At 39.1% G+C, this 14,388-nt stretch overlaps 1 protein-coding gene across 1 annotated transcript in view; it reads left to right on the top strand.

Annotated features, from left to right (window-relative positions):
- The first annotated feature begins 1,815 nt into the window (after positions 1–1,815).
- The window catches only part of sema5a (sema domain, seven thrombospondin repeats (type 1 and type 1-like), transmembrane domain (TM) and short cytoplasmic domain, (semaphorin) 5A), a 129,589-nt gene continuing 117,016 nt past the window's right edge, over positions 1,816–14,388 (top strand). Inside the window, exon 1 of the mRNA XM_088918723.1 lies at positions 1,816–2,078. The gene's annotated coding sequence lies outside the window, so the exon portion shown is untranslated. The remainder of the gene's footprint in view (positions 2,079–14,388) is intronic.

The raw sequence follows: 14,388 nt of genomic DNA, 5'->3' as shown, positions 1-14,388 counted from the left end.
ATTTAATGTGTTTTCCTAGAGGCAATAAAGAGAAGGTACAAGGAATTGGCTATTATGCCATTAGAGCATTGCACTACTTACAGTTATTGGTTTATAAAGCCAGTAATGTGCTTGGTGGGGACACTGGTCACTTTATCCCTGCTTTCTCTCCACTCTCTGATTTGTGTGCTGTGGCACAGGGAATACTTTTCTTGCTGTAACGCAATAATGTTCCCCATTTTTTCTCCTTTAGAATATGACAACCGCTCTGCTGTATTTTATTAAATACATGAAATGCAGGCACTCCTAAAAAAAAAAAGTCTGGTAGAAGTGAAGTATTTCAGTTCAGGTCTATCCTTGACTTTCTATTGTACTTTTCCGAATTGAGACCCTACTGTGGGATAAGACTGCTCAAGTGGATTTTGACATTTAAACTGGATGAACTTTCGGATAAGGCCCCAACAGACCTGATCTTTATCTGAAAAAACGGGGTTCCCAATGTCTGTGAATCTTAGATCTTGAGAGACGTGTGGGAAATAATCCACTGGCTGAGATTAGAGATTTTTTATACTAAATGTGCAAACAGGTCAATGCTCTGTGGGTCAGATTTTCAAAGAGTTTTGTTCTACTTTTTCCTAAGCGAAATAAACACACTGCAACTGTTCCAGGGCTTGGAAAAAACAACTCAGGTGCCTGCAGCACGTACAGAAGTGACATTCAGATTTATGTATTTCCAGTTCAGTTTCAAATCAGTTTGAAGTACTAAAAGAAGAAAAATCTAATATGTTCACAATGAATAAAATTTTATTGTGTGGATTTATTTTTCTCTGTTCCATACCTTTGTTTTTTTTTTGTTTGTTCTGTATTAGGAGTGCAACACGTCTTCATTTAAGACAGCTCACACTTTCACTCTCAGCGAGATGGACGGTTGTCCTTGCTGGTAGAGTCTGGTACGAGGAGTTCAGCACAGGGATCGCAATAGCAGCACCACTAATAGTAAGGACAAGTTCAAATTCTAATACAGTACCTAGCTTTTTTTTATAATCACCCTTTTGTCGGAAATCCCTTCGATATGACATTTGTAAATGCCACGTTGATCCAAAGGAAGATGTTGAAGCTTAATATTTTGTGACGACTCAAGTCTGAAAAACTTGACACATGGATTGTATTTGATTTTTAAACGCATACTATAGTCCAAGACAACCTCAGCAAATTAAACACTTTTCCATTTAATTTGTTTTCTGAGATCCGTTTTACCCAAACAATCTTCAAAATCGTTAGGGTGGATTATTTTTTACAAATTGTGTTTTTATTTAATTTCTTTTAGAACGGTTAATTAGTAATAATGTTACTACTTCTCGTCATAAAGGGTATCTGTGGTGTTGAAGCAAATATTTGAAGCAACACAGGGCGATTCGTTGACAAGATCGAGGCGTTACCTGCGGCGTAGGTGCAATGTGTATTTGAGTTGCTTTCCGACAATCAAAGCTTTTCACTTTATTTTGCTTTGTTTGATTACATCGCCTAACCTCTGTGCCACGTCTTTTGCAGAAAAGATGCTGGACTGGTCCATTTATGGAGCGGGCTTTAACTACGCAACCACAGAGGGGTATAGCCGTTTTCTATTTTGTATTTTAAAACTTCTTTGATTGATAAAAAATAAATAAAAAATCGCGATATTTAAGTTTATAATGTGCTACAGTAGTGTTAAGCTACAGAATCATATTAACAGTTTATAACGCCACGTTTGTTGACTTTCACAGACGTCACCCTCCCCCTTAGACTGGCCGCATCCATTGTTGGTAGTAAAGCGGGTGTCTGGTCTCCTATTTCAAAGAGTAAGTGAAGGAGATTCAGAAATAGAGATATTTGAGTGCAGGGGGAGGCACCGAGAGCGATAGAAGAGATCACGGAGGGGGGAAAGAAAAGCGGAGACTGACTCCCTGGACTGCGTTTCTGAGGAAAGCGCAGATACATAAACTGGGATTACTGCAACTTTTCATTGAGCGCGTCTGCGACGACTGAACCGAGCGGTTTAACTTGATGACTCGCTGCATCGTCCCAGCTAGATGAACTGGAGTAGTTGGACACCTCACTTGGTAAGTCAGCTAACAGAGTGATCTGGCTTTCTGACCTTTAAGTGATTTGTGACATATCTTGATCTCATCAGAAGTAACCCCTCTCAACCTCTGTATTGCAAATCAGCACTGATGCAGTGATAAACGCGTTGTCATAAAGAATTCGAGTCTGGGTATGATTCTTGCATATTGCAGGTCTTGAATTTCATGTAGCTGCCGATTCCAATTCTCACATCACATAGATATATGAGCTCCTTTCCTTATTCTCCTCAAAAATTATAATGTGTTTTTGTAATGGCGAAGATGATTTTTTCTGTCATTTTATAAACTTTACTTTTGAAATCCGACTGTAGTATAGAGCGAACGTGTTTAAAGGGAACGAGAATTGTAACGCGTACTGAAACGTAGGGCGCTCGTAGTGCGTATTTACCAAGACAGCAGCATTCGCAGCTAAAGCACACTAGGCATAAAGTTTTTTGATTAATTTTTATTTAGGATTGAATAGCGAAGTCTTTGTACCACTTGGTGGTGCTGCTACCGAGAGTAACTCCTGACTGTCGTCGCTACATTGTAACAGAAACCCTAGGCTTACTGTAGCTTGGATAAGTATTGCCCGTAAGTTACTGTACTTAGCTTCTGTTTAGTTAAACTTCCTAGAATGTGGTTTGATTTTCTACCGAGTTTTAATATCATGTATGAGCAGCTCTTTAGGATATTTTTTTTGATATGGCGTTTTTGTTGTGGTGTTTTCTGGAGTTATTGGTATTTGAAAATATGTTCTATCTTTATAAGAAAAAAAGTGAATCTCTCGATTTGATTTATATATAAACTCTCATTATAAAATTAAATTTCTGTAATTATAATTGCAGAGGTGAGCAAACCAAGTGATGTGCAACAGAGCAGTTAAAATGTAATTTTCCCGTTATCTGCGGCAATAACTGTAAAAGCACAGTCCTGAAATGTTGCGGCTCTTACAACAAATCTTGATGTATTTCTTACGGACTGCCTCTACATTTTAGTTGTGCGTGCTATTTTTCCCTGTCTGAAGCTCAGTCCAGACCACAAGGTGAAGTACAGTAGCTCATATTTCTCTCTGAAGAGCTGCGCTGGGTGACTTAGCCGGAGGTTCCAGATTTTCTGAAGAGAGAGAAGACAAAAGCCGGCGATTAGAAAAGCATTTATAATGTCACTTCAAGGAAGAGTAATGACTGATCTCCGCGGGCGATCGATTGCTTTGTGCTCGAGTCATTTCATAATTGCCGGTTGAAGTATGTTTATTTAAATAAATGCGTAAGATTCACATGGAAGCGTCTCATTGGAGTCTTCGTTGGACTTTAACACATTTAATTTAATTTCCACTGTTAAATCGATCGATCTCATTGGTTTGTTCCAGTATTGTGACAATGCCCACTCTTGAGTCGTGTTCCAAGGTTCAGTACTGAAGGAAGGATGGCAATATTCATGAAAACCTATTGGACTCGCAAAGAGCAAACCTCATGTGCATACTGTAGTGCGACGGGCTGAAATTAGCCTCCAGTGATCTTGTTTGCATTCTAACAAAAAAATAAATAAAAGGACCCTTAAAAAAAACCCAAAACAATTTATAAACAATTTAATATCTCAAGATGCCGCATTTTTTTACAACCCCTGGGGTTTCTTTCACTGCATTTGATTTAATTAATTAAATGTATAATATCAAAGTATCTTGAGCATTTCTTCAGCAGGTTCAAACTGAAGCACAGCAGGTCTGCACATGTCGCAGGGTTGTGCTGTGGATTTTCTTGGAAGCCCTGAGAGCTGTGTGGCTGAGTGGCCAGGGCACTGGGAGTGGAAGGTCAGTCCCAGAGGGACTCTTGAGCAGGAACTTGTCTTGGGCTGCATTACTGAAATACCCTGCTTAACAAAATAGTGCCAATGTCATTCACTTTGGTTAAAAGCACCACCCAGCCAAGTTATTACTTATATTAACAGTGGGAAAGCAAGACACTGGCTCTCAAAGCTCAAAGCTTCAAATGTGTGCATTTTTCCTCCAGTCACCATTTCCTGCAGCACTTTTTTAGTCCTAAAGTGATCGATTTGTGTGTTTGACCATTAAAATGTGAGTGAGATTTTTTGCAGCATTGCCATTAGAGTGCTAATATGGTGCCTGAATGTATTGACTGTTCATTCTTCAGCATGTCTGGTTTGTTCGAATGAGCAGGTTTCTCGGATGGGCAGGCTTTTTCCTCGGTGCCAAGTGGCCTGACCGTGCCTCTCGTGGGCCACTCTGAGGCTACAGAGGAAGAACGGCCCAGGCCCAGACATGGAAATTACTTTCCTGTCTTTTGAGAGTGTTTTCTACTGTTCATCCTGGCAGAGGCAGATAATTATGTGGCTCCCTCAAGATATTGTGATAGGGAGAAAAAAAAAGGTTTTGAAAAATGCTGAATTGGAAATAATATTCTGTGATACCTTGAGGCAAAGCACGGTCTGTTATTATAGCACAGAATAAACAATGAAAGGTTTGAAGGCAGACAGAACTAAGCCAAATTGTCAGGGTTTGTTTATTACTTTGCTGGGAAAAATAAAATAAGGAAGTATTTTGATGGAATATAGGTTATATTTTCATATGACAGAAACAGCTCTGAGACAAAGAATACTCCAAGGATGAATTTAGCTTTGTATAAAAGTTAATAGAAAGTGTGTGAAAAAAGGATGTTAGATATAGAATGTAAATATGTTTCTGGTATTTTATTGATGAACAAATTTGAATACTTTAAATTAAACCCACAATTCAGCCATGTTCAACAAGCGCCAACAGGGTTTAATCAGTACGGAGGTTTAAACCAAGACTTGGAGTACGGAATCCACTGTACTGTGCTCACGACACTGCGCTTGTAGAATTTCTTTCTGTGGAAATTAATTTAGTTCGGTAAAATTCATAAAGGTCACTGCCGCACCAATAGTGATTAATCTGTCCCTGTGATTTTCATTATAGTGTTGGGGGAATATGTAATGGAATTAACAGTGAGAGCTAGCATGGGCAATTCTTATTGTTAAGTATAGGATTGTCAGCATCTTCAATATAATGCTTTTGGGTATGTACATTTGAGTATCAACCTGCTTCCAACTCTAACCCTAACATATCCTTATAATCAGTGTACCCAGGGACACAGTAACGGTTTGTGTGCTGGACACTACACCTCGAGCCTCGTCATAGTACACCAATAACATTTCTACCTACTGTGTGTCATCTGTCAAATGGATTTTTAATTTTGATTTGAATTTTACTTTTAAGTGTTAGCTTTAAGGATGTTATCGCTGACGTTATTCTTGCGATTCTTCATTATATATCACTTTGTTTAAAGACTAAATAAGACCTTAAAATGTACACATGGAACTGGACCTTCAAGACTGAGTGACTCTGAAGAACTTTGTTGCCTATGTAAAGAAGGGTTGTGATGAAATTAGAACACCATTAGAAGGACAAACTCATGAAACATTTGTAAAGGGAGAGAATGCTTACGAATGCTTCATTCCTGACATTTTAATGGCCCATGAATCCATTCCAAGCACTTATTCTAGTTTAGGCTTTGTTAAGATTAATGCATGAAGCCTAAATTTTGCTCCCATGACACCTATAACCTTTCCTGTTATTAATAAAGTGTAGCAAAGGATGTAATTAAGAAATATAGCCTAATCTACTCGTATTACTATAAGGAATCTGGCTCCAATCCACTAGTCTGTTCGACTTGTGTGTTGAACAATACTGTATACATTTTAAATTGGCAGTAAAATGTCTTCAGAACAATACAGTTATAAATAAGAAATTTATTCCTAAACTCCACCCAGATTAAATATCCAGGAAAGCTATTGGGCTTTTTGTCATAAAGCATCTCAATGATCAAATGATCAAAAATCCTGAAATGTATTTTTTAAAGCAGCAACAAAATAAGAAATATAAAAATAGCAAACATTCTGTGAAATTAGAATCCAGTGTGTTGCCTGGCGATCTCTGTTCCACAGTATATGCTGATTCTTTAGATCTCAGAGGCCAAGCAAGGCTTTGATTAAGAGCCATCAAAGGGAAACTGGGCGTAGGCAGCTGTCTGCATTACTTTTGCCCTTAAAACTTCATTGTTCAGGCACTGTGTGAAGGTGTTAGCAGTACACCAAGTGTTGCATGAATAAACACTTACAGTATCTGCATAGTTATGCATCTTACAGAAGTCATGTTTTTGTTTTTTTAAATTACATACTGGGGCATTATAAATCTTTTGTAAGCATACAGATTGGAACCACTTTGATTGCACTATTTTTGTTTGAAGCTATAAAACAATTTTGGTGTTTGTCCCGTTTGCTGATGTTCATGGTTTCTCGGCTTAAATATCTTTGGATATTTAGATGGCTGGGTGGCTCCTGGGTGCTCTTTAAGCAGAGTGGGACTAGGAAGTAGCAGTTGTAATTCTGTGGCAGCTGGTTGAGAGCACTATACAGCTCTAACAAGCAGCTGTCATGAATGAGTACTGGCAAGGAAAATGCAGAAAATACTGCATACTGTGCAATAATAATGCAATACAATCTAACACACAGTTACGGAAGTTGTCAAGCAGGTTTTAAGACATTTTTTTAATGATTTAGTTCATTCACAACAGATGTTGTTGGTTATGGTGGCAGTATTGCCTTTTCTTGCAGTAGTATGTTTATTTTGCGAGGATGGTGGTATATCTCTCTATATAAATGTTAGCTGCTCATGTGTTATAGAGCTTGCTCTCCCTACCGATTTGAAGGGAGTTACTTGATAACCACATTGCATCTTTCACACAGGAACAGTCCCTCGCGCCTTATTATTTTAGCAGATACAGGCAGTCCAGAGGCAGTCCAGAGGCGATGCTAGTGCTATGATACTACTTTTTAAACCCAGTTATGGAAGTGTCTCCTTCTTAAAATTTTGTTGAATTTGAAATTAAGGGTTATTTTTGGAGGTTACGGTTTGAGTACTGTATAAAGTTCTCTCTTGAAAGATCTGCCTTGTTTTTTCTTTCCTGCTCATGTCTTGAGATATGACGGAGTTGCCATGGTTACCTCTTGGCCACTGGGACCGTGCAGAAGTGTCCATGATGCTCCATGGAGATTGCGAGAGAAAGTGTTCACAACACGAAACTTTGTCTTCTGCCTTCTGTATGGGTTCAGGTGATTGCCATGGCAACCACAATGGCTTGTGAAATGTTTCCTTTGTGTATAAAGCCACATCATTTTAACAAAATAATAGGGGCAGTGAATTTAATGGAGCTAATCCAATACATCAGGAATCTAGCTATACAGCGGTTTAATTACAGTGATATGTAGGAAGATCCCTAGCCCAGAGCTTTTACACAAACTTCTCTGGTTTAGCTATAAGAACTCACCAACCAATATTTTATTTTGTGATTAGAAAGTGATTTTGAAGGTTCAGCTTTGAAGTTGGACGGTGCCCACAAAAACATTTTTGGCAGTACAATGTGTTCATTTGAGAAAATGCCATTTTTTAAATGGAATCGCTGTTATTCTTGTTTTTTAAGTTCACCCAGTTTATAATCCATTTAGTTCACTACAACCTTCCCCATGCTGGCATTCATGGAGGAGGACAGTTCAGGCCTTCAACAACTGCTGGAGCCATCCTCCATTTTTCACACCGCCACCCCCACAGCGCCCCCTGCAGGGCCAGACAGGAGGAGAGTCAACATCGCAAGCTCACAGGCACCTGGGGAGTCACAGAAGTGGAGGACATCCCAGCTCAAGTCACCCCCAGCCTTGGCCAGGTGTGCGTCGCTGCCGGGCAAAGTCTGCTCCGTTTGGGCTAATTTAACAGTCCAGACTGAGCCTGGCGATGTCTCATCTTATACTCCAAACAGCCTTACTGGATGGGACCCAGTGGAGATGATGGGAGTGCTGGAATAGCACAGAATGTAGATCATAAACCAGGTTCACAGGGAATGGGAAAAGAAATGTCTGACGATCCCTTCTATCTGTTGGTAGTCTGCTTGTGCTTGTGCAGGGGTTTGCCCTGTACAGGCTGAGCAGGGAAGATCAAGATTTCTGCTGCAACAGCACCCAGCTCCCCCAGGGGGATTCTCCAGTGTTCCCTGGCCAGCTGAGAGGGGCAGTCTTCTCGTCTCCACCTATCGGGGTTTGTCCAGGGCAGCTCAGCAGAAACCTCCTGGGGTGCAACCTTAGGCCCGGGCCTCATCCTCAAGCTCTCCGTTGCTGGGTCTGTCATGGAGAGTAACAGCCACCAGCTGTGTTTCCACCACGTGCACCTGCGATTTTTTCCCATCCAGTCACCTTGAGGTCCTTGCACTTGTCCACTGGGACACCTTCCCCTCACATGGAGAGTTTAAGGGTTTAGAGCTGTAAGGGAGCAGTATTGGTCTTTCTGTGGTCTGTTTTGGAGATAGCTGATGTTGCAGTGCATCAGTTGCCTTATGTTTGTAGAGCAGCCAAGTGACTTGAGAACCAGCCTCTAGAGCTAAGGGCTCTCTCCCTGTGCCCTGTATTGTTTATAAATTTAACATTGTGGGTATGCGCTGATTACAGCAAATGTTTGCCTGAGAACATTTTTTAGAAGAGAAACCTGCTGATATATTGATGTAGATGATTTTGTAGTTAACAAATCTCTCACTTTTCTGGTTGAAGTTAAGATATAAATGTGATGAATTTGATTCCACATCATAAATGTGTTCTTTTACCTGGTGCTCAGCAAAGCCATGATTTAGCCATCACTAGCACATGTGTAAGAATTAATTTGCTCACATAGTGCAAAGCCTTACTCAGGCAGATGATAGTTGTCAGTTCAAGCCCCTTGCACTAATGAGGGTCAAACATGGTGAACTTTCTAATCTACCAGTGACCTCAGTCCTTCACTGATGCAGTGGTGTTCAGAGGGGTGATTAATTTGCAGACAATGCACGGAGTATCAACAATAAACATTCTCTTAATGGATTTAATCCAAGCAGGCAAAGCTCCAAATCTCTGTGTTGACATTTTAACTGTGAACAAAAACCTCAGACCTCATCTGCATAGAATCAGAACTTCTCCAACCACAACGGTTTTTCAAGAATGTATTCATAACCACTGATCTGAAAACATAGTATATTTAGTACTATAATTCCATATCTATAATTCTAAGTTGTATAGTGATTTCATTTTAAAGCATTGATAAGACATGTATTGTTCTTCAACATTGTTTCCAGTTTTTGATATGGTCTGCAAATAGTTGTGAATCCCAAAGCAAAAGTTTATTTACAGAAAGGTCTGTATTCCTCCAGGCAATGAAAGGGTCAGATTAGGATAAGGACTTGAGTGCTACACTATATTGTAGGAAGCCAGAAAACAATCTCATCTTTGGCAGAGCAAGCCGGAGGATGTTGATGGTATACCACAGGCTCAGGGCTCCTGTTTGGAAGTGAGTCATGCCTTGTCATCTGTCTGACAGCACCTTCTTTCCCTTCTTGGTAAGTTTTACTATTACTTTGAAAACCCTTGACTGGGTTGAAGACCTCACTAAATACACAATACTTCTGATATTTATATATTCATTCTAAAAATCATGATGCATTAAAGGCTTAATTTTCTCAAGTGAAATTACAAATATTAATCTTCATTTGCTATCTAATCCAAATGTGCTTGTTTATTTTCTGCATTCACCATCTGAATTATTTTAGACCGCTCTTTTTCCTGGAAATCTGCACTTCTTTGTCCCCCTTTTCAGTCACTTGGTCAGGTTGTGTGTCTGTACTGCAGTGCATTTTTATCATGGAGGACATATTTTTTGCTACTTGCAAAAACCCAAGGCAGTCTCCTAGCCACAGAGACCATGGACTCTGGATGGGCTACAGCATTAAAGCAAATTATGAAAAAAAAATGGCCAAAGTCTGGAGATAGGGCCATCAGAAACAACTGTCAAAAAGTTCAGAGAAATTGAATGATACACGTTCAGATTTAAAGTTTTCTCAGTAATCATTTATATTTAATTAATCAATGTGAAATAAGTGAATATAAACAGTTTGTTGTATCATGCTGGGTCTACATGGATTAATATCAGCAGCAATAAAAAGATGTTAAGAGTGTTTGTAACTGTTCCTTTAATGAGGAATGGTGGTTGGTATTTTGCTTCTGGGTTTTGAAATTACAGTATGTAAGCCTCTCATTTTCAACACCTCAATGTATAAAACATTTCATATTAAACATTTGTATAGCTTCAGCTATAAATGCATTGGAGGGAAAAATAACTGTGGTATTTTTAATTACGTTTAATAAAATTCCCATAAATGACCAAACATCCAGTCAAGACAATGTTGATTTAATCACTTTTCCTGTCTTTCCTCCAACTGCATCTTTGCTTTAGGCTCTTGAGAAGGAGGTGGTTTGGTGTCAAAGATTTTGATACACCTTTTTATTTTTCTTAATAGCTGTGCGCTTGAGGTTGTTATTTTCGCTGTCTGTGAAGAACTGCATTAGAACTTTTTGACATAGCTGCAAGCTCTTGTTTCTATGTGTGCTTATTGACAAGGATACACAGGGAATAATACTGTACTCCTGCTGTCAGGCCTGGCTTCCCCTAACCTCACTGCAGCAGCACAACACAGACAGATATCTTAGGTGAGTGTGGAAAGACAACATCCTGGCACTTTGTATGCCTTTTAGCTCTCACTTACAAACCCTTGAGGACTCAAGAGCTTGGGATCTGAAAAAAATCTCTTCTGGAGGTGCTCCGAAAGACTGCTTACTTTATAGTAGGAGTTCTGAAGATAAACGTGTGTGGCAGCGACAGAGTGCTGCTGTCCTGCAGGTTTCTTTTAAATAGTAGAAGGTTTTATCATTTTTGTCAATAGAAATTAAATCTGCTGATTGGGTAATCGATACGCTAGCATTTATGTTATTATGCTTCTTGTTGCTTTTCTGTAAATTTATGTTGTGGTTGTATGCAGCTGATTGGCCTATTTTGCAAAAAGAATAGGCATGTGTACAAAGGAAATATGGCTGTTAAAGGGATCGATAAAAACATTGTGGTCTGCAATGGTGAAGTTTAATTGGCAGAGTCCTGTTCAATGAAAGGTAACTTGTGGTTTCTATTAGAAATCTTAGCATATTCCAATAACTGTGATGTCCTTTGGAAGTACAAGTGTTATTGTAAACTCAAACTCTGTTTTTGCAATATTGCAATCGTGTTAACAAATGGTTTGTAAAGTGTTGCTTAATAGTTCTTCTAACTTGTCGATGTGACTGGTAATATGTTTGAAAATGTATAAATGGATTTCTTCCTACTGTAATATCTGGGCCATTCCATAATGCGACCCCACTGTCATTTGTAATGTATGAACACTTTAAGTTGTCATTTTTACTTAAACTTTTAATAACAGTTAACCCCTTCCAGCCATAGCATAATCTACTGGCACTGAACCATATGGAGAAAATATGGTCAGCATGAAAGTAACTTTGTTTCTTTATTTTTTAAATTAATTTATAACACTATATATTTAGTGCACAGGAAACTAACCTGATAAACCAAGACTAAGAGAACCTATATACTGCAGATCAGACCAGTTAAAAATAGTCATTAGCCATATATTCCATTTCAAATACAGCTACTGACAACCTTGATGACCAGGTTTTCCTTCAACATTATTATTCATATTGGAAGTATGTGGTCTGTAAAATACAATGCTTAACAGTATGTCTTTTGAATGGTTTTCTTACTCAGCTTGTCAGATCACCTTTTCAAGGGAATGTCAGTATTGATCTGCTGTTTTCAGACAATCAAAATAAAGTGAAGAAAACCAAAGTGAGAGCACCATTAGGGAATTGTGATTTTGTATCATGCTTTGAGCTATATTTTAAAACTGAACAGGTTAAGTTCACAGCAAAGGTGTATAATTTTGGGAAAACAGACTATGAAGGAATAAGGGTTGTCAAGATGTAGAATAGAACAGGATAAACAGGACAGCAACGGTTTGCAGAAATAGATAACATTGATCCAAGTCTAGGAAACAGTGGAAGCTATAAGGAGAAAGACAGTCTTTTATAAAATGTAACAGTATGCAGATAAAGATGACTGTGAATTGCAAACCCAGGGTATTATGAAAGCAATGAGGGAGATGTTTTTTCTCACTGTTAAGAACAGTAAAGGATGAAGGATGAAGTAAGTTCTCATTGATCAAAATGGGAAGGTTTTAGTTCCAGACATGGAACTGATTGGTTAACTTTATACATGATTAAATACATTAAATGTCCCGATGTAGAATATTGTGTGCCGTTCTGGTTACTGTAGTACAAAATATGCTTTACATATTCAGTGTAGAGAGTGGCCAGATCCATTTCTGGACTTCATGCAATGTCCTACACTGACAGGCTGAAAGAACCTTTATCGTCTTGAATGGAGAGAACAGTGAGGGGACCTAATTCAAGTATTCGAAATCCTCACAGACTGAAATGCTCAGAAAAGCAAATTAAAGAGTTTCTTCATAAAAAAAGGCTGAGAGAGATTCTCAAAACAATTGAGCTGTATGGCTGCCTCCTGTTTGTAACTTTCCTATGTTCTTAGTATAATAAGTCAAGACCAGGAGTAACATCTAAAATTTGTAAGAAAAATGTCACAGATTATAATGTTTTGTTCCATTTGTAAGTTGTTTATCTAACAATCAGTAAATGCATATAAGAAGGAATATACAGTGTGCTGTATTAGCAAGACGTTGAAGGAAGGCATGTACATTGCAGATTTTGGGGATATCTGTCATTCCAGACTCTGTACTGTTTCCTACTATTTTTGTCCCTGGGAGCTGACGTTGCCCGTAGGATGGTCTTCTATCTCAGTGGCAGGTTTAACCTACAACGGAAGAAGGAGATCTGGTTACAAGGAAGAGTAGCACTAGGATAGTGTGTCCTGCACTGAAAATGGAAAGAACACACTTTCCCCAGAGAGGGGAGATGATTTTTGGGTCACTGAAAAAGTAACCTAAAGCAGAAAGGCAATCCAGTTTCTTCAGTGTTTGGAGTTCACCTCAGGGAAATTGCAAATGAAGGCTTGGATTAGTTGTGGGATAGTTTAGTTAACTAATTTCCCCTGAAGCATTCTTCGGCAGACTGGAGCGTGTCATGAGTCACCAATCAAGACTTCAAGCTTCCATAGTAAAAATGGTGGTCAACAAAGGACCTGCTTTGCTGTTTCTGAAGGTTAATGAGCCTCGGCAGTCAGTCATGTGTGTGCGGAGTCATGCTGTGTCGAACCAGGAGACAGTAAAAAGTCTGTTGCTAATGTTAAGGAAAAGATGGTAATTGTGCAAGATGACCACGACCAATCACTTTAGGCTTCCAGCCAAGACTTTGGGCTGATCTTCTGTAACCAGTCATAACATTTTGCGTGAAATTCAGTTCTGTGAAATTAAATTAAATGCTTTTGTCATGTTTAACCAAGCTTACATTGTTTTGAAAATGATTCCAGTGCCAGCTGTAATGTTCACCATCTTTTTCTTAAAAAGGTTTGAGCTTCCAAAGGACAGATTTTTGATAGTTTCGTCTGGGTGTGGAAAGCATGGAGTAATAATTTGAGAAAGAAAAGACAGTCAAACATTTCATATTAAGCCATGGCTCTCTAAGGTTTTTAGAGGTATTTTTTCAGTCTGATGTGGTTCTGGGGTTCTGCTGTAGTGATGTTGTTTTGCCACATGGTTACCGTATGATGTATGTGCCATCGGGTGTTAAGTCTTACAGGCAGGTGTCAACTGGGGTCACTTACCCATCATAAGCAGTCCTTGTCACATGGGTCATGATGACATGGGCTTAGACCCGGTCCCCTCCTTCCCCGTGGCAGAGCAGAACACCACAGCCAGCGTCCCTTGCTTGTTACTGCTAGCTCTGCCCTCTCCTCTGGGGACTGCTGCACGCAGTGCGGCTGGGAGCTGGGGCTCCCAGTTTCTCACTCTACAGTCTGCTCAGCCCTCTGGTGAGGTGTGGAAGATGTGCCTTTAACAGAGGCTTGCATAAGGGCAGAACTGTAAAAAGAAAAAAATCTACACAATATATACAACAGTATCTAATGTCCTATAGGGAAGATGTGGTACATTTAGTAATGAAAGTGCTTCGAAGGTATAAAGTATTTCGTTAATGGCAAACGTTTATAAACTCAGTATGTATATTTGTTAGCACAATTAATGTATCAGAAATAATTTTCACACTGTTTGCTTTTATTCCTTTTAATAATGCTATACATTTCTACGGGTTATATGACTTCTCATTTAATATCTTCGCTGCAGCAATCTGTGTTTTAAAAATTACAAGTAAGGCAAGTGAAAGTGCTGAAGCACGTCAGTAATTT

This window comes from Atractosteus spatula, chromosome 6, assembly GCF_055471065.1.
Source record: "Atractosteus spatula isolate fAtrSpa1 chromosome 6, fAtrSpa1.hap1, whole genome shotgun sequence".
NCBI lineage: Eukaryota > Metazoa > Chordata > Actinopteri > Semionotiformes > Lepisosteidae > Atractosteus > Atractosteus spatula.
This window is presented reverse-complemented; position numbering and strand designations above follow the sequence as displayed.